The 24,102-nt window shown below is 41.8% G+C and overlaps 1 long non-coding RNA gene across 1 annotated transcript; it reads right to left on the reverse strand.

Moving 5' to 3' along the window:
* Positions 1-2,326: 2,326 nt before the first annotated feature.
* On the reverse strand, positions 2,327-23,386 carry LOC139591135 (uncharacterized). The gene is made up of 5 exons (XR_011679565.1): positions 22,916-23,386; positions 22,686-22,803; positions 19,995-20,087; positions 14,081-14,150; positions 2,327-9,248 (listed from the first exon to the last, which is right to left on the reverse strand). It is a non-coding gene; the product is annotated as an uncharacterized lncRNA (long non-coding RNA).
* Between the last annotated feature and the right edge of the window lie 716 nt (positions 23,387-24,102).

Raw genomic sequence — 24,102 nt, forward strand, 5'->3', positions numbered from 1 at the left:
CATCACTTAGTTACCCTTCCCCCTTCCCTGCTGTCTTCTGCACTCAGAGCTTTTAACCACTTGGGAATGATGCAGGGATAGGAATTAGCAGATATAATTTGCCACTGCTTCTGTTTCTGGTAGCAAGACCAATTTCACTTAGTGAAAAAATTATCTTGTTACAAGCCAGCTGAAAACTTCTGTCCATGGGGAAATGCTGGAAGAAGTTGCTGAAATTGATAGGATGCTGTCAGAGAGGTGCCAGAGATAAAACCTTTGTAGGCCTACTCCTCCCTTCTCCTTCTGTTTCTCTCAGTCTGGGGCTGGGGTTACCTTAAGAGAGGGGGACCTTTGCTGGTGAGATGGAGGAAGGGCAGCAGACACAGACTGCAGCAGCAAAGACAGCATTCCTGCATGGAAAGGAAAGGTGTGCCAGTCCCATAATGTCAGTACTATCAGGAATTGTGGACCCCAAGTTAGTGGGGAGACACAAGGACCCTGGCATCTCTGACACAAACCTGGCAGACACTGAAGGGTTCCTACAATGCCTTTTCTAATGCCATGGTTAGGCTGAGTTTGCCACAGGTGTGGGCAGGTTGAGCAGCTTTGGGGTGAGACACCATTACAAAGGCAGCAAGGGAACAACACAGATCCTGGGAATCACTGGTGTTGCTATAGTGAGTGTGCCTTCATGGAAAGCAGGAGACAGGCTTTCCCAACCTCCCTCTGGTGAAGATCAACTCTGGCTGTGCTCATTTGATGCTGGGGTTTTATTAGGCTGCATCAAAATGAATAGAGAGAAATAAAGAGCAACATATAAAAGGCATGTTGGTTCATTGTGTGGTTATCCAGGATCTGGAGGTGAAGAACCACCAGCAAGGACAAGGAGGGGTGTCCTCATTCTGCTCATTCTTCATTGCTTCCTCAGACTAGAAATCTTTCCTCTTTGTTAACAGCAATTTCAAAGAGAGAGCAGCCTGCTCCCATGTAGCCACATGAGCAAACAGGCAGTCTTTGGGCAGATGAGGAGGTTTTCCCTCTTACTTAGCAGCTGAAAAATGGAATCTAATGTATAAAACACCTCTTGTAATTAATCAACTGGCTTGTTTATGCCTCCTAATCTCAAATTTGAAAACTGTCTGGAAACTTGAAGTACCTTGGTGATAAATAAATAAAGGGCACTAGGCTTATTTTCTAGCAAATGAAACTTTGGGAGTCTGCCAGCAGTAGTCAGGCTTATTGGACCATATCTATTCAAAGCAGGGAAGGGCATGAGCTGAAGTCATTGACTACCTGAAAGTTCAGAGAGCGATGAGCAAGAGTGGCCTCTCTCAAGACGTGAAATAAATAATAAATGTCCAAAAACAAAAGTAAAGAGCTAAAAATAAAGTCCAACTACGCTGTAAGCCCTAGTACAAATGGTGTGGATCATTTCACATTTCAGCCTCTTCCCTTCATTTCAGGGAAAAATGTGTTCACAGAGCACCTCACTAAGCAGGTTTTTTGCCCCTTGCTGTTCACCTCCAAGCTCTGTAATGAATGTGTCAGCATTCTAGCAGAGCTGGGAGGGGAATTTGCACATCTTGACTCAGGGCCATATAACCCTTAGAAGTGTGGTTATCCCTTCACATCCACACTGAAAAATTCCACTGACTCTGAGGAAGAAGTTCCCAAGCAAGGGCTGTGGTATTAGGAGGTGAAAATGTATTTGCAGCACCTCTTTTTTAGAAGGAAAAAAAAAGATGTCTTCAATGAGAAATAATCTGAAGGTGTTGAAGGGGTCTATTTGACTCATGCTAATAAACTCTTTGATGAAGCAAATTGGTTTTAAATGGAGGAGCTGGACACACAGTCCAGCTGACCTGAGAGATACCACAGGTAAGGGGTGGATCTGTAGAAAAATGTGGGACTTCATGAAGCCTTATGTTGGAAAGAGAGAGATGTGGGAGCAGGTTGCTGGATCTTCTGAGTGCTGCCTCCAAGCTCTTACCTCAGTATGAATGGACACACACACATACAGTCACATTAAAGGTATTTACTGACGTTGACCAATACAGAGAACACATTTTCCAAATTAAAAAAGGTGACTTTGATGACCGAGTGAAAGTTGACAGAGATGTTGGTTCTCTCCAAACCCCAGGGTCCAAAGCTGGGCTGAGAAATGAAGAGCTCACCTCAGATTGAAAAGGAAGGAGTGACTTAAAAGGGAAGAAACACAGAATCACAGAATTGTTAGAGTTGGAAGAGACCTCTGGAGATCATCTAGTCCAACCCCCAAGAGAGCAAACATTTTGCACAAGGCTCTTGCTTTTAAAAGAGAGTAATAAGATGGAGCTGTCTCCCTTGCTATGTGCTGAGTAACAGCTGTGAAGGTATCTTCAGTCAAGGAGCAGGGGGAAGCAGATTAGATTCATCAGAGAACTGAGACTGAGCAGCAAGGAGCTATGACAGGAACTGCAAAAAGGGAACAAGTCAGAGACAACACACAGAGGCAACGGTGTCTTCACAAATCCTCCTTCAGATGAGAATTTCCTGTGAGTGGCTGTCAGGAAGAAAAAACAGACAGGATAATGTCGGGTATGATCATAGTGGGCATGTCAGAGCAATGATACAGCAAAACCTGGGAGGGGAGAGAGGAACACTGAGGGTAAATGGCAGAGCAGGGCTTTGGGAGCATGAACTCAGAGTGAAACAATTCCAGCACAAAGGGAAGCAGCACTGCAGATGCACAAGCAGCATCTTGGCTCCAGCAAATGCATGTGGGAGAAGCACAAACAGTAAAGGCCCTTCCCCTTGGTGGCATTAGCAATTTCCACAGTTCACAGTAGTGCAGTTTTGCTTAATCAGTTGTGCTTGCACATAACAAGGCCCAGCCCAATACCCACTTCCACTGGAACAGATCCTGACTTGCCTGTGTGTACCCTCCTTTGCCTGCTCACTTGACAGAGTGTGGGTTGAGACATACTGTGCTTGCAATACATATTTGTCCCATTTTATTTGGTACCACCACCAGGATGCTTCCCTCTACTAGTACTGCTGCAGGCTTTATTTCACTACAGAAATAATGCACGTCCCCAGGTTCTGTCCATCACACATCCTCTGTGTCTAGTCTCTGAAAATATTTTTAGGCACAGTGGTCAGTGTCTTCTGGCCTATGTGACAGGTGAGAATGGAAAACTGATATTTACTATTGGCTCTTAATTTGGTCTTAGACAAGAGGTGAAAGCAAGAACCACAATGAAAGACAGAAGATGTATATTGGAAAGATAAAAATATTTATTTTAAGACATGTTATGTGTGTTAGGAATTTAAGGTCCTCTTTCACGTAAAACTTCATGGTGATCTGGCTTTTCTGAAGTTGCTCAAAGAGCTGCTTCTGACGTCACTTGCAGTGCCGTTTTTTACATGGCAACTTGCTTGTTAGCCCTTTTCAGGCACTGTTGGCATTTTAAGAGGCTTACTGGCCAGCTTCTCATTTCTTTGAACTGTGTAAATCTACAGGTCAGAGGCTTCTCTTTGGTATCAGATTATTCTCTGTTAGTCTACTGCAAATTCCCCTCCTTTTTTCCATCACGTTGTAACTGCAGTCTTCCATTTGCAGGGAAATGGTCTCACACAAGTGAAATTATATCCAACTCAAAAAATGCCAGGAACCTTGAACTAATCTTTGCTTTTGTTATACTGCTTCACAGTCCATCTCTAACAGAGATGATATTTTTCCCAGTGAATGAAATAATGAGATGTTTTCGAGTCACTTGACTTGTTTTATAGCTTTCAAAAACAGCACTGCATCCCACAGGACATGGGAAGCCCCAGAGCTCTGTGCAAATTTTCCAGTAATGCTGTTTTCACCTCCTAGCACTGAGCTGCAACAGGACCCAGTCCATCACTCCTCCTGCAGCCCTCTGATAATGCCACTGGTGGCACTTTGGTTCTGGGAATTTGAAGCCCTACCTTAACTTCAGATTGCCATTTATAATCAGAAAACACAGAAAAAAACTGCACCACCATATTATCCACATGTCACTGGTGCAAAGTTTAAACTGGCTTTTTTGGTTTGCCCTCAGCTGGAAAGTGGAATGAGCATGTCACCTTTTGATACCAATGTTGGATCCATCCTCATTCATAACGAGCAGGGAAAAAGCTGAGAAATCACTTTCACTCATTTATAAGCAGTGTCCAAATATTGCTAACAAAGACTGGATGACCAGAGCCCAGACTGCCGCCCCGGACTGCTTGCAGTAAGTGCTCACCAGCCAGTGTGAATGTGCCTTTTTTTGCATGTGGAACACAATGAAATCACATCTGCTCCTTTTTCTGTACACGACAAGTGTGGCTGTGGCCCATCAGGGCCCTTTCCTTGTGCTGACAGGTGGCAGAAATTGAGTTGGTCCTAAGACCCTAAAAGTTAATGAAGGCAGACATCTGCAGCAGAGCAGTCTATAGCTGAGCCACTTAGAAAACTCCCTGTGCAGCCAAGAGAGAGAGAAGACACTTCTGTGGAGCCTTAATTTAGATGTCTATTTTAGGGTGGGCTGAATCACACTTGGGTGCCCATTCAGCACTGACCTCTCCTGGTCACCACTCAGCCCAGGTGACCTACATTTAGGTGAGTGACTCCCACCCCTGCTTTATTCAGGCAGATGAAGTGCCTCTCTGGAAGAGCATTTTTGGCTGGGTGATGTCTGTAGCAGTGCTGGCTCTGTTTTTGCTCCTGTAACCATGACTGCTTGAGAGGTTATTTTGGGGCACTCGGGAGCAGTTTAAATTTGCTCTCCCCAGTTGCAGGCAGTTTCCTCCATCTGGTCCTGAGGTCCATCAGCTACAGCTATTGGAAATGCAGTTTCCATCCCACTGCATCAATAAAGGTGATTCAAGCACAGTAAGGGGCTCTAAAGGCTCATTTCATTGATGTTTGCTGTTATTGAGTACATACATAACTTTCCTGCCAGCTGGAGATGGCTGTAATAAGACCAGTCTCAATAATATGGAAAGGGATCCTTCCAGAGAGAAAACGCAATGGCTCACACTTCCTTCACTAATTGTTTCTTACTTACAAGTTTCAGAAGACAAAGTTCTCTTGGCAGGATGTTTTCCTAGTGTTTCTTCCCTGCCTGGAGGGAATCTGGGGACAGACAGACAGTTCTTCTCATTTCAGAAAGACCGTGATAACCATTCAACATGCAACAAAAAGGATGAGTATGACCAGTGTTGCTAGAGCACAGACAGACCCACAGGTTGGGGTAAACCCTATAGGCATTTAAACCAAAAACAAAAGCACAAACACAAAATTACCCTCACATGCCCATCCTTGGAGTTCTCTGAAAGACCTAAGTGGTAACAGGAGGGAAGAGCTCAGAATGGCTCTTGTCCGTTTAACCAACTTAATGCTTGAGGAGTTTTTCTTTTACCACACCAAGTGAACTCTTGACTAAAAGCTATTTTTCAAGGCATTTTCTTCTTAATAGAGGTGAAGATTCAGAAACAGATTCACCATCCCTTTTTAATTTTTTTTTAAAAGACTCATACCCAAATGTTTAAAAAAATGGTGGATCTTCCTGTCCTACAACCCTTTCTGGCTTCCAAAATTTTGGCTTAATAACCCTGTTCTTGTTTCTTGCTGAAATCTTCTCACTAGATTAAGTATTCACTGTCCCTTACCTTCCTTTTTTTTCCTTATTTCAGCTGCTATCAAGCTACTTCACAATAAATAGATCAAACCCTCTACAAATAAACCCTTTTCTCAAACTCATCAGGCCTCAAATCATCTCTGCACATTTTCATTTTCCAAAATGTTTTTCAAGATGCCTGCATCAGGACTTCATGCAATATTTCAGTTCCAGTGGAATCACTTCCCTGCTCCTACTTGTTTATCTCAAGTTTATTTAGCTGAGCATTATATTTGCTTGTACTGCCAGAGCATCACAGGGGGACTCTGCTTGCACTGTGGCAACTCTGAGACTCTCCTTGTTAATGCTGCTTCCACAACTCTGCAGATACAGTCTCAGCCATATTAAAAAGCTTTATTTGATACACTCATACACCTAAACTCCCTGCACCATTTCGTATAGTTGTCATGTCATTATAATTTCTATTCCAGCAGCATATGTGATATTCACAGGTTTGTTTTAAATCAACAGGGATGTTGCATTTAATTCCAAATCACTGATGAAATTGGTTGGTCAACACTGTTTCTAGTAGATACCACCAAGGGATGCAACTAGGAACATACTCATTCAGAGAAAATTTTATGTTAGCAACAGCTTTGCAATCTGCCATTTAGCAAGTTCTAAATTCATCTTATCCAAGCTTTATTGACACTAATTGCTCATTTTTGCAACCTTGCCATGCAGTTGCTCGTTTTTGAAAAGCTCAGATTATTCTATGCCAGCAAACAGTACACATTAAACCATAGAAATCTTTTATGTCTACATGACAGTGATTATCAGTCAAACACATAATTCATAGTAAAATCAGGCTGTATTGACAAGATTTGTTTTTTAACAGCATCATATTGACTGTCATGAAATGGTATTCACACCTTTTACTTCTGTTTACATCTCCATTAATTAAATCTTGTTAATTTTTCTCTTATCTTGCAAGGGACATACATCAGGATAGCAAGGTGGTTGGCCATATAAACTCATTTTTCCTTTTTACTGTACCATCACCAAAGGATTGAAGCAATTGGCTGCACATTTTGATGAAAGTCGGGTGATTTATAAACATTCTTCTTAAAGACATGGTAAATTTTTTTTTACTTTTCAATGGACTGGAAAACATTTGAAGTGGCACAGGCTTATGGCCTGCTTTTCTCCAAATATAAATATCTATTGTCTATTTCTTTCTTTTTTTGTCTATTGAAGTTATGAATGGTCCTATTTTCACTTTGCAAAGGTGGTCTTTTATTACTTCATCTGTTTGTACTATGACTCAAAAAGTTCTTCTTATGCTAAACCTAAAAAAGGCAGACCTTTTTTGCTGTAACTTCTTTACCTTCCTCTGTGTGTTTTCTCAAGTGCTAAGTTCCAACTGGTAGCTGTTGTTTATCTCCCTCTAACACTGATACAAAACACCAGCCCTGTGGTTTGTAATTACATCTTAAAGTGTGAGGTTCAAAGCAGAGAACCATCATACATGTATAATAACAGCAAACAAGAGGGCATGAGAAGATCAACACCATTTCCTCTGTCACACTCTGAAAGAAAAGAGCATCTCAAACTTCTCCTGGTACCCCAATCTTTGACTTTGCTGGACCTCTAAGCAGTGTAGAGCACCCAGCACTAACTTACCCTTAAGAGGACTGGTGGCCTGAGAGCATGGGATTTCAGGCTTAATACAACACATGTAGGGAATATTTCTGAGTTGAAACCATTGTTTCATGCTCTCCACAGCTCTGAACTGCTTAACTCTACTGAAGATATTGAGATCAACATTTCGAGGTTTGTTTCTTAAACAAATTATAATATTGCAAGGATCCTGGAGGCTTACACATTTTTTTCTTGAGGTTAAGAGTTCATGTAGTGGCTGTTTTGGGTGATGACTGAGCTGTAGTGAGCTGTGCAGAGCAGCCATTATATTCAGTAGGATGGAGGGGCTGGTAATCAGGATCACAGAGTAACTCAGGTGGAAAGGGTCAGGAGGTCTCTGGCTCAAGCCCCTGCATAAAACAAGGTAAGCTTCAGACCATGTTGCTTGAGGTTTATCCAGTTGGGTCTTGAAAATCCTCCCAGAGAGGAGACTGACTGCACAGCCTCCTTGCTTTGCTGCCTGACTGTCCTCGCAGTGGAAAATCTTCTCCTTAAATCTCATGAGAATTCAACTGTCTATGCTCCACTGTTGTGCCCAAAAATGAACAGCTTGGTTCCATCTTTTCCACGATTTCCTTGTACTCATCAGGCACTGTTGTTAAATCCTTCCAAAGCCCTTGTATCTCCTGATGGAAGAAGCCCACCTCTCCCAGTCTCTCCTCACAAGGCAAGTGCTCCTGCCTCGATCATCTTGGAGGTTCTCTGCTGAGCTTGCTCTGGGTCATCGGTGCCTTTCTGGTGTTGCAGGAGGCAAAGCTGGACATGGTACTCTAGATGTGGTCTAACAAGTGCTAAGTAAAAAACTTCCTTCATCTAACATCTGTCTTGCAGCCCAAATCCTTTTCTTCACAGCTTTTCCAGGTCCCTTAAGTGGATTCCTTGTACCCTACCTCCATTTTTCGTGTCATTACCACTTCAGTACAACAATCTGTTGCCATGCTTTTGAAACTCTCACAGCTCTGCCTTGCAGTCTGCCTGAGTAATCAGTATTCAGAAATAAAAGTGATATTTTGAAAAGATGAGCACAGGTCTGGCTTTGCTAATGCTGGCTGCTGTAGCAGACTATACTAGAGAAACCAAAGAAAATCAAAAAGTTCTTCTGTCCCTTCCCAGAACAGAGAGTGACAATAATGGATCTGTTTCCTACAGCAGCAGCCATGGGAGCCTTTTCTTTGCTAAAAAAAAAATGCCCTCTCTGCCCAGCCTACAGCAATTTTTTATCAAGGAAAGCCTCTCAGCACTGCCTTGTTATTTATTCTGCCTGCATGGCCCCTCAGTGCTGTGGCTGCCGCCAAAGGCAGACCCAGGATGAGGCATTGCCAGAGAATGTTAAAAGCAGAAAAAGTCCCAGAAGCCACACAAATGGATGCAAAACTGTACATTCTCTTCTCACTCCAGAAGAAAAGCAGCAACTGTTAGTTATACACAGACTTCACGGAACATTTAAGCTAAAGAACCCTGAAATGTCAGGGGAATCATTCCAGATGTTGTGAAAATGGATGTGATTCTACACACAGAATATTGAACATTTCATTTTATGAGGATTGCCAGCATCACTCACTACAGTGGCCAGACAGACCCGCTCAAGATCAGATTTATTAGGCAAGGAGCAAACCTCAGCCATGTCTTCAGGTTGGTGAGCTCTGAAGCAAACATGCACAGGAGTGCCCAGTATGCCATAAAAACTGTAATTAATACAGGAATTAGGCACTCCTGCAAGGAGAGGACAGATTATATAATATTCAACAACTAAAACAAGGCACATTTTCATGGCATTCCAAACTTCTGCGTGTTCTTAGAATTTCAAATTTCCATACCTTCCTTTTTTTACATGCTCTGTCACAATCCTTTCTCAGCCCAAGCCTTCCCAACTGGTGATCCTGGATATCATCTTTTTTTCCCAGGGTTTCTCAGATTCTTCCTGGTAGGGTCCATCTTGGGTCTTGCCACCTCTGTGCTCTGCATCAAGATCAACAGAGAAAAGAAGGTTGAGATCCATCAAGTGAGAAGCTGTGGAAAGACAGAGGGCTTAGTGTTCTTTGACAACATGATTTGAACAGGGAAAAGGAAAGTTTTCCAGGGGATAATTGGCAATCAATTATGGCACTTAATAGCAAGACCACATATTGACCATATTGGGGTGCCTGTGGAGTAGGTGCAATAAACACATGAAAATGAACCCATGTGATCAAAATCTGCAAGACAGACTGATGTGCAAATAGAAGGACAAGCAAGATTTTGGGGTTCTTTTTTCTTATGAACATGTTTTTCCCATTCTTCAGCTCACCCTGTTGCAGCTGCTCTCTCAGACATTTCATAAATTTGTAAAAACCTTTAGGCCACCAGGCCCAAACACCCAAATAAATAACTTATTAACTATTTTCCAAAAACAACACCATTCTGTGATCTATGATAATGGAAATAAATGAAGTAAAACACACAAAAAATAGAGAAGCTGATAACATGGTGACTGGGGTGCTCCATTTTAAAACAAGGCTGTTGGGCACTGTCAATACCATAATTAAGGATAATACAAATCATTTTTCCATACTGGTTTCCTTTGATAGATCTGAATTTTCCTCAAAAACTGTAAGAATCTGTAATTGTAAAGATTATGTAAATCTGGTCAGCATTACACCAGCCTGGGAATGTATTTAGTTTTAATCACTGAGACACATATATTGACAGTTGTAGGAACTGACTGAAAGCTCATTAAGGCCTGTTCTAAACTGGGAGCTTAAAGAGGAATTTAGACCTGATCCTCGTTTGCTTAAAGTAGTAATGAGGTATTTCAAGAAAATACTTTGTTGGGAACCGTGAGGTGAGAAACTCTGCTCAAATGAAATGGCTTTTTTATGTTATAATATCTATTCCATACAAACCAGTGCACACGGAAGGTCATTCAAGCCCAAAGAAATATTTTTCCCATCTCACTGTTGTTTGTTTTCAATTTCAGGAATACAGCAGCATCCAGTGGTTGTGCCAGCCACTGGGGGAAAATGTCTGCCCCAAACATGCACGGTGTGAACACATCAGAAAATGATAAACAGCAGGAGGCTGTAACCCTTGTGTTCCAGAGGCTGACCCAGAGACACCGAGTGACTGCACTTGCCAAAGGTGACCATGGGAATCAGCAGCAGCAGCAGGCACTGGCTTGCTGACTGGTTTATTGTCCCTGAAACTATCAGCCTCTGAAAGGACATCTTTCTCTCTGATTATTTTTTCTAAACATGCTTTGCTTTTTAACGGGTGGCAAAACATAATCAAAGAACATATTCGTTACTGATGTTTGTCCAAGAAGTTTCTACTAACATCAGCCTCTTTTCCTCCATACAATGCCAGTTTCACAGAGTCATTTGCATCACATTAGGGAAGTCCTATTCATGCATCATTTGCAATATGAACCATCTGTTTTACTCAAAACAGAGATAACAGACAATGCAGTCTCAACACTGAAGGGATTCAATTTTTAATCTTTGTGCACATTTGTTAAATAATCTACCTTTGAATTTCAAGCTTAAAAATACTGTCGGAGCAAACAGTGGCCTGCAAAGATCATAGTGATTTAATTAAAAATGTATAAAAATGTCAAAGTTGGCTTAATGGCCCAGTGGGAAGGAAATATGGCCAAATTTCCACCTGTCATGAGTACATATTGGCTTATATTAATTGCCCCGGAATGAAAACAATCTTTTCAATTAAAATTAATTATAAATTAAAATTAGTTAAAGTGTATTTGCATTTGATGGTGACACTGTCATATACAAAGCTATATACAATCTCTGTTGTAATGCTGAAACTGTTCTATGGCCCATTCTCAAGATTTCATGTCAGAGGAAACAATAACTTCCTTTTCAGTTTCAGTAGAGTATTTATATATTCACATCTACAATAGTTATTCCATCTCAGCAGAGAAGTAGCCAATTTTTCCCTAATTAAAGCCTCATTATGCCATCTTAATAGAAACACATAGCTCGCTTCCACCTCAAAACCCTTGCTAAGTTTTAACAGTGCCCAAGGACACTCCATAAATCAGTAGTGGCAGTACAATTAGTACTGAGGATTTCTTGGCTCTTAGGTCTATATTCAGCTGCTAAGCCAGCTCTCAGTTTCTATCCCCTGCCCACTCTTTTTGGTCTATATCAAGTTTTGTAGGTCATAAATACTTGCAATGTCAAATTAAGTACCTCTTATCACAGCCTGCCCACTCAACAACAACAAAAAATGCAGAAAAGAAGGTGAATGAATATTCCTTGTCAAGGAATAAACCATTGTCTATGTACCAAAAGATAATGTGATACACCTTGAGGGTTCATGGGCTCTTTTCTTCCCCTTTGTGGCAATATATTCCTTGTGCTATTCTGACAATATAACATGTTCTAAATAGAAAACAGAGAGCTAGTTATTTTTTTTATAAGGTACCATATTTTTATTTAACATCCAAGCAACAGCTTCACAAATGGGGTTGAAATGTAAAGCAGGCTGTTTCCTAGCACCAGTGGAAAAACCTTCCCAGTGACATTAAAGGGAGATCTTCATGGACTTCAGCTTGTCCCTGGTTAACCCGGCACACAGTACAGCAGGATGGCTGCATCCCTCTCACTGTACTGGTACTAGGCAAGAGGTTAAGGGATGGGAAGGACCACTCATGTCTTTTCTCTCTGAACCCAAACAGGCATAAGCAGACAAATATATTTAGTGGTATTAACTCCCAAGGCTTTCTTCCCTTAGATTTCTTTGCAACACCTGTTGCCACATTTTGTAAGGAGCAATTTCATAAGTCAGTGTCATACAACAGGCTTGGTACTTCTCTTGATGTCTAACCTAAACCTTTCTCTTATCTATTTTCAGCCACGGCTGTGTGTTTCTTTATTGTTCCCTTCTTCAATTCTACAGCAAAATAAACCTTCATTAGATATTGGAATGCTTTCCTTCACTGAATGGAGTGGGATGATCATGTCTCTGTCTCTGCTCAATGTCCCTGATGATGGAGCCCAGGATCTGATTTGACTTTGTGGCTGCAGCAGCACAGTGGGGACTGGGGTTCAGCTTGTTGGCCAACAGGACTCCCACAGGAGATTCTCTACTTCTGCTCCAATCAATGTTTCCTACAATTTCCTTCTAGGTCCAGCTACCTGACCTAACCCTAATAATGAACAAATCTTCTTGTAGTCTCCTCTTCATGTAATTTTAGATGCTCCTTCTCAGCCTCACATTCAAATCCTGATGCTAGGAAATGCTTGTTTTAAAATCCATTTCACATTAAACAACTCTCATGTTAGTACTTCACTCCATCTGCCATCTCAATCAAAATTGTGGTTTTATTTGACTACTACATGTTTGATCTTGTTCAGTAGTGTCCTTTGCTGTGCTTTACTTTCCAGAAGTCTTGGTGAATTCCAGGCCAGGGAATGCTCTCATCATCTGCACTGGGATTTTGTACAGAATCAAAACAAACAATTGTTCTCTCATGTGTAGTGACACATTAATGCCAAATTTCTCTGCTTCATCTCCACAGATCTCCTTGGTTCTCAAATGACCCATAATCTGTGGAGCAGGAAGGATGGGCTGAAAGCCCTGGTACAGCATTTCCTGAACCCTGCAGATTGCAGAGTCCCACTTGTGTAATCTGAAGCTGTCACTGCCACATGGATAAAAGCAGCTTAGTTTAGAAGCATAGAAATGTTCAACTCATTAAATTTACCAGGCCTTCAGCTGCCTTCCAGATGTGGTTCAAAGTGCTGGCTTGAATCAAAGTCTGTTGGTAATTTCTCCAACATCCAAAATTGTTACTGAACCAGATATTATTTTAAGTCAAAAGAAAAGATTTCTTTTTTTTTTTTTTCACAGACATAGAAAAAAGACAGATGTTCATCTGCCCTCTGGCTCTTTCCCTTTTATTAATTTTGTGTTTTAGGGAATGAGAATGGGGGTGGCGGGGCACGTTGGCTTTTTTTTTTATTTTCTTTCCATTTGGGTAAAGAGAGAAACTGCATTTTTCCCTCCTCTAGTTTACAGCTGAAGAAGTGTTCTACCTTCTGTATTGTTTCTTTTCAGTTCAATAAAAAGGGTTGAATACAATACGACATAAAAATCTTATTATTATCATCATCTCATTTGGTTTTTCAGACTGAGCTAAATGACTGCTAACATGTAGAAGAGAATGAGAAGAGACCTCACTTTTATACCACAGCCCTCAGAAAAGTTTATTTTTCTGACAGAAATTAAATCTGCATTTTTCTGTAAGGCTACCTTAAGCATAACCATCATGAAGAGCTTGTATCATGTTGTAGCTTCTGGGTATTTCTGTATTGTTGTCAGAATAAAGGTAAGGCTGGTGTCATGAAATGCCAGTAACACCATGCCCAGCATAATGCAGATAAGCTAAAAGCAATGTAACCTTTAAAAAAACATCAAGCTGCTATTTAGCTACTGCACACATTAGCTATCTGCACCCCAGGCTAGAAAAGTGGATGATGCAAGTGTCTAACCTTTAGTGCAAATATATTTGTATGTGAATTATCCAGGCTTTGTGACCTGTGGCTTCCTTTCCAAACTCACCTTCCGGCACAGAACATGGGATGAGACATTTTTCAAATCACAGGGAGGAAATAAAGAAGGGGGTTTGACTAGAGAATGGGAGACAGAAAAATCACATAGCAGGGAACAGAGAAAGTGATTCAGGCACTGCTTAATGAAAGTGGGAGACATGCAAGGAGCTGATGCAAAGCATGACAGCAAGAAATATGAAGGAAATATAATGGAAAGTCATTACATCAATTTAGACCTACTCATGCACCATGGACCCAATGCTTTTAAACAGCCTGTGAGTCCTCATCCCCCTTCTTAATGTCCAGTCAGCTGTAAGTAGAAGATTGTAGATTAAATAAATACCATTGTAAATGACAACATTCATCTAATTACCTGCTTGTTGCTGTAATTTATCTGACTTGCAAATCTATCTCCAGGAAGGTGGGAATAATTTAATTACTCCTCAAATGCAGGAAAACCTGGCAGACACAGATCTTAGTTACAGGCACTGACAGTGTTTTCAAGCATGATATAATGAGGTATTTTATTCAGGTAGTACTCTGGGGGTTCTTGGTTGGAATCTCACTTGAAATCATGATGGACTGTTCTGCTCCATATTCACACACAGAACATATACTTGTTTCAGCTTTTAAAAACAACCTTTTAACCAAAGAAGCATGCAAGATACTACATGCTTGTTTCACTTTACTGTTTGTGCACACTGCTTTTTTTGAGTCTGTGCAGAAGGCAACAGCCTATAATAAGCAACGATGAGAGATCTATAAATATGTTAAATATTCTTTTTGTTTTCCAGGACATTATATGACTTTGGGTTTTCTTTAGGAGGAGAACAACACATTAGTAAGTGATATTAATGACAGGCTGGTCAGACTCAGGCCTGGTCTTCAATAGCAAGAGATACTCCCCTTAGGCAAGGTAGGATAAATAGGAAAGGCATGCAGCTATGACCAAGGGAGGCCGTAATTATCTGTGGCAAGTCAACTGTCTTTGGGCTTTAAAGTGTTTTTTTATAGGACTGAAAACTGAAAATATGAAAGTAGAAAGTCTCTGCAGACCAGTGGGATGTAGGCAATGGTTGTTGTGCAATTCATTTAGTAGTGGCAGGCAGCTGCCTTCCAGACCCTCTCCTGCCAGAACAGAGAGGAGTTTATAGGGGAAAGGAACTTAATTCCCACAGTAGCATGTGGAGGTGTGGAGAAGCATTACACACATTTAACTGCATTATATCCTACTTTCCTTATGTGATAATCCTCACACTATGCATATACATAAATAGGTATTTGTTTTTAGCACAGCCTTCTTCCCAGAAACTCCTTTCAAATCATTATCTGACTGGCAATTTATCTTTTGATATAACAATGATTGTTCATGCAAATGCAACTCAAGCCAAACACAGATATCTCTCCAGGATTAGAGCTGCTGAGTGCCCAGCCTGGGAGACCAGCTACAGCAATAGCAACACCTCCCTAAGCAGAAGGACAGCACCTGGCAGTGCACAGAACACATGGTTACTGCAAACCACAGATTACAGCCTCCTATGCCCTCCTTGTTGACTGTATACACACTGGTGGCTCGCTCAAAAACAAGCCCAAAGCACCCTGACACACAGATTAGGAACCCGCTACCTTCATTACAAATCTCCATTTCAGACGTGCTCAACCTGCAAGGCTTGTCTTTCTGTTCACCTCTGTAGTAAAGACTTACTGGATTTGTAAAAGAGAGGAGTTCTTTAAGATCTCTGTCTTAAGTATTCATAGTCCTTGGGACATTAGTTTGGAAAAACTTCACTGCCATCAGTCTAAAACCAGTTCCAGCTCTGCTGCCTTACACTGGGGATGGGACAGTGTCACTGAGAGCAGCCAGGATGAAGTGCCAAGTTTCAGTTCATGTCAGAGTGATGCTGACTGCACCCAGGCACAGCTCTCTCATTGCAGCCTGTCCAGTGCCTGGCTATAACTCCTTAGAGTATCCTTCCCAGCTTGGGTCCCAGAAGGAGGCATTACGCACTGCCCTTGTGTGTAATGACAGATAAACTCAGCATGGCTTGGGCTTTTTTAATTCCAAACTGCTGTATAGAGCTGCTATGCATACATAACACAGTCTGTCTGTCTGTCACTGTTCCAGGATTGGAGGGGGCCATGAAGCTTCAGAGAGGTTGACCAGAGAGGGTGTGGAGTCTCTCCCATTGGAGAGACACAAGAACCATCTGAACACAATCTTGTGCCATCTGCTCTAGGACAACCCTACCTGAGCAGGGAGGTTGGACCAGATGATCCCACTTTGGTCCTTTCCAACCTGACCCACTCTGTGAGTTTGTGATTCAGTGAAGTCAATTTTTGCTTGAAAAAAGGCCGGGCAAGTAAAAGACATCACACTACAGCTCAATTAGAATCACTGTGTACCATTACTGTGACCAGGGACCTTTTTCCTCTTGATCCCAGTGATGAGCACCTGTCAGTGTCACTGGGAATATGGTACTGTCATGGAAATGAGAAAGACACAGCAGAAAAAATCTGGAAGGAAATTAGAGTAAGAGGAGCACAGGTTATAATACATAGCACAGTCTGCTTGCACACACAGAGACTCCCTGTCCCCAGTCCAGTGCAGGTCTGGCTGCTGGTGGTGGAGCAAGAATCCTCCTCCCACTGGCCCTGGCTGCTGGCACCTGGTGACCTGGTCAATGTGGAAGTGGCAGTGACAGATCAGTGTTTGTGCTCAATGTGCTCACAGCCATGCCAAGCCAGCTGTTTTCCATGTGCCTCTGCTGTTTGCTCTCTCCAGCTCATTAGCTGTGGTCAACATGAGCAGCAGTGGAATGGGGCACAGCTCTGTGTGACACTGCTGGTCTCACATCTCACCTGCTGCAGATGTGGGCCACAGCTCTTACTCCTCCCTGCAGTGCTGCCAGCCCTGCCCACCAGGGAGCTCTCCTGGCCCTCCAGGGCTCCCAGAGAGTGCAAAGCCCAGGAGCTGGGGCAGAGTCATCTCTCCCCATCTCTTGGAGGCTGGATAAGCTCAGCCGTAGCCCGAGACTTCACTCAGGGGATACCAGGAGCTGCACAACAAGCTTGTTACATGCAGATAAGGCAAAAAGTCACATTAAATTGTGCATGAAATAAAAACTGACCCCCGGTGGAGGTGGCAGGATCAGGCAGCTGAGCCAGCCTCACTGGGGCTCTGTTGCTGCATCCTAATGCCAGTGCAATTTCCACAGCCTCCAGCTCCACAATCCCTCCTTTGATGTGACTCAGTGATCTTTTCAGGTGGTTAATTCCACAACCTGATCTGCTTTAGCACTGGAGAAGGTTTATACCTGACCTGAATCTCTGCTTCTTTACACAGAGCTGATGAGCCTTCATTTTATCCCTCACAGTTTCGTGTAAGGGAAACAGTTTTTCTCTCACTTCTTTTCACATTTCAGATGTTTGTACAGCATTAATATATTCCTGTGGATTTTGGCTTTTTATTGAAGTGATATGAGAGAGGGGAAGAGAGGGCACACGAAGAAAGGGATACTTAGAGATCTCCATATTAAATTATGGGGGAAACTGAGCAAATATTTGGTATGTGTATATGCTGATGTTAAGGTAAATACATGTAGGAGGATGCTGTATTTTCATATTTACAAAAAATGCACATACATAAGCACAAACTATTTTTCATCATAAAAATGCTTCATTTACCACTTGCTCTTTTAATGCTATACAAAAACTCCCACTTTGAAATAAAAGAAAGAATTCTGAATGCCTCTAAACACAGCCAAGCTGAATCTGAACAAAGTCTCTGTGAGAGGGGACCAGGGAGGAGTTTATTTATTTACATGTCACTTACTGAGCCTTGTGAGCCTTTTTTTCAAGTACCTGATCCCAGAGCAGGATACCAGCACAGATGCCTCAGCAGCCTGATCCTATAGAGCAGGCTTTATCTATCTGCTTTTAATCTAATTTATAGATCATCAAGAATACAAATATTATCTGAATACATGGTAAAGGAGTCACAGAGCACAACAGTGTGGACTAGTGCCTGAGCAGAAACCCCATAATCTCCAATGCCCATTTGTCATAATGCCTTTGGCTCATCTCTGTGCTTCTGCAGCCAGTAAAGCTGGGTCTCTCTAGGCACCAGACACCAGATACTCAGTGCTTCCTATAGGTATGGGATAAGAGATGACAGCTTTGGCTGCTGCTCATGTCCTGATCACACTGAAGTAGGGAATGGCACAGTCCTGGGTTTTATTTGTCCGGTCATTGCATCTCTGCTCTGCACAGAGAACTTGTGCCCAATACTTTTTAATGGGTGAATAGAGCTCAGACCCAGACTTAAAATATGGCCCAGGCATAAACTGGGCAGGTGCTATGCTGCTGTGTTGGGCTTGTTCAGGCTACAGATTTTGTGTGGCCAAGCAGGACTTTGGGTTGCAGATAGCCAAAAGTCCACACATCCCTTTGGGGCCAGCTGCTCACCCATGAGACTGCTGATCACTTTCCATTCCCCTTGCAGAGTTTACCAACAAAGCCTCTCTCCAAGGCAACTCAGCTCTATGCTCTTAGCTGATCTTCTCATGGTTTACACTGAACTGAAAAAAAGGTCACAATTGTGCCATTCTCTGACTATGAAGAAAAGCTCAGTGGTTTTCTTTCTGTGAAGCCTGAAAGGCATTTCAGATCTTGAACTGCTGGAAAACCAGCAACCCTCCCCATGATTTAATTTTCAAAGGCGTTGACTTAATTCCCAGAAGGCAGTGATAATGTTGGCTGTAATCAAGAGGGCTGTGCCTAAGAAGAATAAGAATTCCCCTCCAACTAATTTTTACTGCCTAGTTATATGAGAGCAGAAAGCTCTTCAGGTAGAGGGTAGCAATTCCCTCTCCCCCCCGCCACCCCAGATACAACCAGATCTGTCCTAGTGGGACAGATCCATGACTGCTTCCCACCAGCTTTACTTTAGTGTCAATGTACTGACCAAAAGAGATCATCTCTTCAGTCTCAATAAGCTTAATTTGCCTCTACATCCTGCAGATAGTTCCTGTTTTAATCTTACAATGCTAAGCTTAAATGACAAAATGATCAGAGAGGAAACCTGGGGGAAAAGTAATGATTTCTAGCTCCTCAGAGACCCCGTTCTGAAGGAGTCATTTGCTGTGTCTGGAGGTGCATTTCCCCTATTGCAGGGAAATAGGGGAGAGCTGGCATTTCCAATCATCAGCTTCTGAAAGGCAAACTGAGTGCAGCCTGTCTGCTAAAATCTGGCAAGGACTGAATTATGCAGAGAAGAAAGGAGGACCATATCATTTGCACAGCATGCTATATATTTTCTTTCTCTGTGTTCTCGTTATGCCTCAGCAGTCTTCTCTACCAAAATACTGAAATACAATCCTTCCTTCTGAGAACACAGTGAATAATTCTTTTCTAGATAAATTCAATCCCAGGAAAGCCACTGATCTTAATGGCAGAGTAGCTGATTGAGCTAAGTCTCAATCCAGTTAATGGTCAAATAATCCAAAATCTGCTATTAAAATTTTCATCAAAAGATGCTGGCAGGGAAAAACAGACTTCTGCTCTGTCATGCAGTAGCAGTTATTGCATGAGACCATTCCCTTAGAAACAATGCTTTTCTGTAGCCAGGATGCCTCTGTGGCTGGTTGGACCTTGCACATTGCTGCAAGTGCCCCTCCTGTGTGCACTGTGGCAGTCAGAGCTGCTGGCAGCGCGTGGGCCGGCCACCAGCGTGTGCTGTGTGCAGGGCAGACGCTGCTCTTGTCAGCCACCTCCAACGCCTCTCCCACAGCAAATGTCATATAAGGGAGAACTGGAAAACACATTTGACTTACAAAACTATTCCCAGTCGCCTTCTGTAGAGCCTGGTGCTCTACCTCCTCTCTGCTAGTGGCCTGTATTTACTTTTTCTGCCTTCCATTCCCTCCCCACTTCAAGAAGAAGGTGACCATTCAGGCCTGAACTGTCACTACACCTACTTCATTATTTGTTTTCTGCATTGACAAATGTATCTGCATTAATTGTATTAATGAGTCTTAAATACTGGTACTCCATTATGTATTGTATTTACTATTTTCTTTTAAATTTTAAATTTGTCTATATTAAATATTTATTTTCCCTAAGGTTGATATATTCCTCTGGAATTTTATCATCTTACCTGCATTTCTCTTGTTTCTTCAATAATAAAAATCTTCAGGACTGAAGGGAGAGTTTGGCCACTTAAGGAATGGTTTCAGTTTTTCTAAGAGAGCTGTTGAGAAACAAATTTGTATTTGATATGATTCCATGTTAACAGAGGTTGACCTTATCTGAGCACAGCCTTAAAAGGAAAGTCTGTTCAGTCTCAGGCTTGAGAGTACACAGACATGTGGACCTTATGTAAGTAGTAATAAGTGTTTACAGCATTGCTCAGATATCTTCATTGTTCTTAGCTGTACTTTTGCAATACTTTTGTTTGTTCAATTTCCTTTCTCTACTGTAATCTTAATGTAGTCATAATGGATTTGATTATATGTTGTTGCTCATTCTTGGCTTATTATAAACTGCTGGCAAACAATCCATGGCTCAAATGCACTCCTGCAAAATCAGCTGCTTAATAATGCCAGATAACAAACAAGTCCTTGGTGCAGAATCTGTAAACCGAACAAAGGGACACATCTCTGCAGTATGCTAAGCAAGCCTCTGCCTGCAGTTAGCAGTGTGACTGACAGGTGAAGATAAAGGGCAGCAGTAAAGAAAACTGTTTTTTGAAGCTTACACAAAATACTTTTTTCTACAGAGCATGCATCACAAATATAGCAGAAGTGTTATGGACTAGCACACAGGATGCGTGAAATCTTCTTTGGCATGACCTGGATGTCTGATTTCAGCCCCTCTCATGAATAACACCCTTGTCCCAAACTTAAAACAGTACAAAGCCTCACAGTGTGTTTGTGCTCTTTTCCTCCTGGGAGACAACAGTCTCGACAGAAGATGCCTATTTGTGAGTCACTGGATAAGAGAAATACCAACACTGGAATTTATAACAGCTCTGTGGAAAATCCAGCTCCTCATTTCCTTTCCACTTTTTCAGGCACTTACAACAAGCTCACTTTTGGAGTCAGATGCAATACTATGTAAAATCCTGAGATTTTATTTCCTTCCTTATTTTTTTAACAACAAAATTAAAACAAAGCATCTATTCATTAATTTCACTTCTGAGACAACTTGGATGCCTCCATCACTTTTATCTGCTATCTCTTGTCTTATGCTTGGCTTGTAAGCTCTTTGGGCCAAAGACAGGTTTTCTCTGTAGTGTTTTTGATTGCCAGAGTAATAAGAAAAGAAAATAGTAATTATAATCTGCTGGTGTTTTTTTTATAACAATAAATAAATGCTGAGTGTTTCCTCAAGTGAACAAAACCACCATGTCTCGCTTTTAAAATCCTTAGATTTGAACTAATCACTCATGGAGTCATTCTCTACACATCTATGTGATTTGGACTTGTATCCCTGTGGAGGGCATCTTGCAAGCACAGACTGAAGCTTGTTTGGCAAAACACAAGCACGTGTACTCCTAATGCTGGACTGGGCCTCCAGGGAGCAAGTGGTGCCTGCCCAGACACAGCTGGGTGACTCTGTGCTGATTAAACTGAGGGGTATTAATGCTAACTGTTTCTTTAATCTGCTCTCATTCATACTGAGTCTGAGCAATGGTCTGAAACATGACTGCACTCCCTGGAGCAGAGAGCCCTTTGTTAAAGGACTGGGATTATAGGTGCAGAAAGGGATTTCTTCAGCCTTACCTGCATGAACCAGCCAACACCAAATCATGCATCAACACAAAACCTCAGCACACTGATTTTGCAGACACTGATCTATTTTCCAAACAAATCCATGCAACCCTTTCAGTTTTCCCCAACTCTTCACTGAGTTGTGTTATTGTGGCTGAAGCAGCACAATGTGTAAACATTAAAAGGTCACCTCACGGCAAGTGGAACTGTGTGAGACACAACTGGTCATCACTAGGATAGAGATGAAATCATACAATAGTTTCTGTTGGAAGGAAGTTTTAAGGTCTTCTCATGCAAACAGTGAACAGGGACATTTTCTGTCTGTGAACAGGGACATTTGCAGTGAACAGGGACATTTTCAACTAATCAGGTTGCTCAGAGCCCCATCCAACCTGACCATGAATTTTTTCCACAGACTGGGCATCCACCACATGTCTGGGCAACTCATTCCAGTGTTTTCTCACCCTCATTGTAAAAAACTCATTACTTATAGCTAGTCTAAATCAACCCTCCTTCAGGTTAAAACCATTGCTCCCTGTTCTATCACAACAGGCCCAGCTAAAAAGTTTTTCACCCATCTTTCTTACGGGCCCCCTTTAACTACTGGAAGGTACCAAGTCTCCCTGGAGCTTTCCCTTCTCCAGGCTGAACAACTCCAACTCTCAGCCTGTCTTCATAGGAGAGGTGCTCCAGCCACTTCATAATCTCTCTGGCCCTCCTCTGGACCTGCTGTAACAGGTCCATGTCTTTCCCATGCTGAAGAAAAATAGACATGCAGAGGGTCAGAAAATCCAGGTGGTTTTTTCCTGTTTAAAATACTTTGGAACAGAGGTCAGGCATACATTCACTCTGGAAAAAAATCATCCAGATCCCATGATCTGAGCACACTCTCCACTGCCATGCAATGCTGTCACTAACATTGGCATGTCCCTATATCCCTAGAGTTCAGCTCACAGAAATGGCAAATGTAGCATGACCAATTTATTCTGCAGCATTTACAATACCTGATGCCTTTGTCCCTCACCCAGTATTTTCTTACCAAGGCTAACACTGAAACCTGCAGAAGCTGAGTTTACCTGGTCACTCATGTTGCAATGCCTGCTCTGCACAATCCTGCATTAGGTTCCAGTTTTCTCCCAGGTGAAGTTCTTCTATGGCAGATGGGATTCCATCTCTTGTTCATGTCTAGAAGAGCTGAAAACAGCAGAAACTTTGCTTAATTGGGCTCTCACAAGAATGAGCACTGGAAAAAGAGCAAAAGAACCTTTTCTTCTTACAGGAGGCCCATCTGAAACAGAGAACTTACCTTTGTATGTGACTATCTGGCCAGTGTGTTCCATCCTCTCTGTGGGCACGGTCATGTTCTTCACATAATCAAAGGCTGGGAAGGACCAAATGACCCATGGGGCTGATCTTTGCCCAGCCGAGACCACAGCAGCTCACGGTCCTTTGGCCTGTATGGGGTGAAGTTATACTCACTGACACTCCGCAGAAAAATTCAAGCCTGTTTCCATGAGATTGCTACTCCTTCACTGTATTTTCCTAGAATCACGACCCAGAAATCATACACAGGGTTCGACGTATATACAGCAATGCCTAAAAAAATGCAGTACTGAAAAAAAATGATCTTCTGTCTCAGAAAATTTTCTGCAAACCTTGCCTATTCTATTATTTTCAGCTACTGTCATCTGATCAAAAGTACATCTTTACAGACTAAAATGTATAGAATTGAAGGAAGCAAGCAAATGCTATTTTAGTGGGAGTATTATCTAAAGTAGGACTTCCATCTGTTTCAGACCTAATTATTACATCATCTTTATGTAGCTCAATTTACAATGAGTGAATTAAATGCTTATGTGAGTGGTTCATACAATGTGAAACACAGCTGTCATTTTTACAGGCAGAACAGGGCAAAATGTTCTTGATACACTGAATTTCATTTTTCTACTGTGTACACAAAAAAAAAAAATCCCTTTGTAGCAAATATTTTTCCCACTCTCTTAGTAATACACAATTGTATTTTGGGGAACCATACAGCACATACTCAGATTGCAATAAAATGCTGGATATTTTCATCTGCCAAAGAAAAGACTGAGTTTAGTGTTCAAAACAGCAGTCTCTTAGAAAAGCATTCAGCTGGTTCTTCCTAACCTAACTGTTGCCAAACAAAGACAGATTAAGATTAATTGCAGTAATTAAACAAAGGGACAGGCTACAGCATTAGTAGCAGCAATGTATCACATTCATGGTTCCCAGATACTTTATTCAACAGGAAAACAGAAAATCACAGGAGTTCTAGTCAATGTTATGTACATTTTCTATAAGGATTAACTCTTCAGCTGATACCACTTACAAGGCATGTGCATGTATAGTTTGCTACAGCATATCACTCTTCAAAACCCCCTTTAGCAAGTAAAACCAAGCTAGATTTAGAACCTATTTTTTGACTAGATTATAACCCTCTAAAATAGTTTAATGGGAGCAATTTTTTTA

The sequence above is a fragment of the Agelaius tricolor genome, unplaced genomic scaffold, assembly GCF_023055355.1.
Source record: "Agelaius tricolor isolate 1412-34295 unplaced genomic scaffold, bAgeTri1.0.p SCAF_6, whole genome shotgun sequence".
NCBI classification, from domain to species: domain Eukaryota; kingdom Metazoa; phylum Chordata; class Aves; order Passeriformes; family Icteridae; genus Agelaius; species Agelaius tricolor.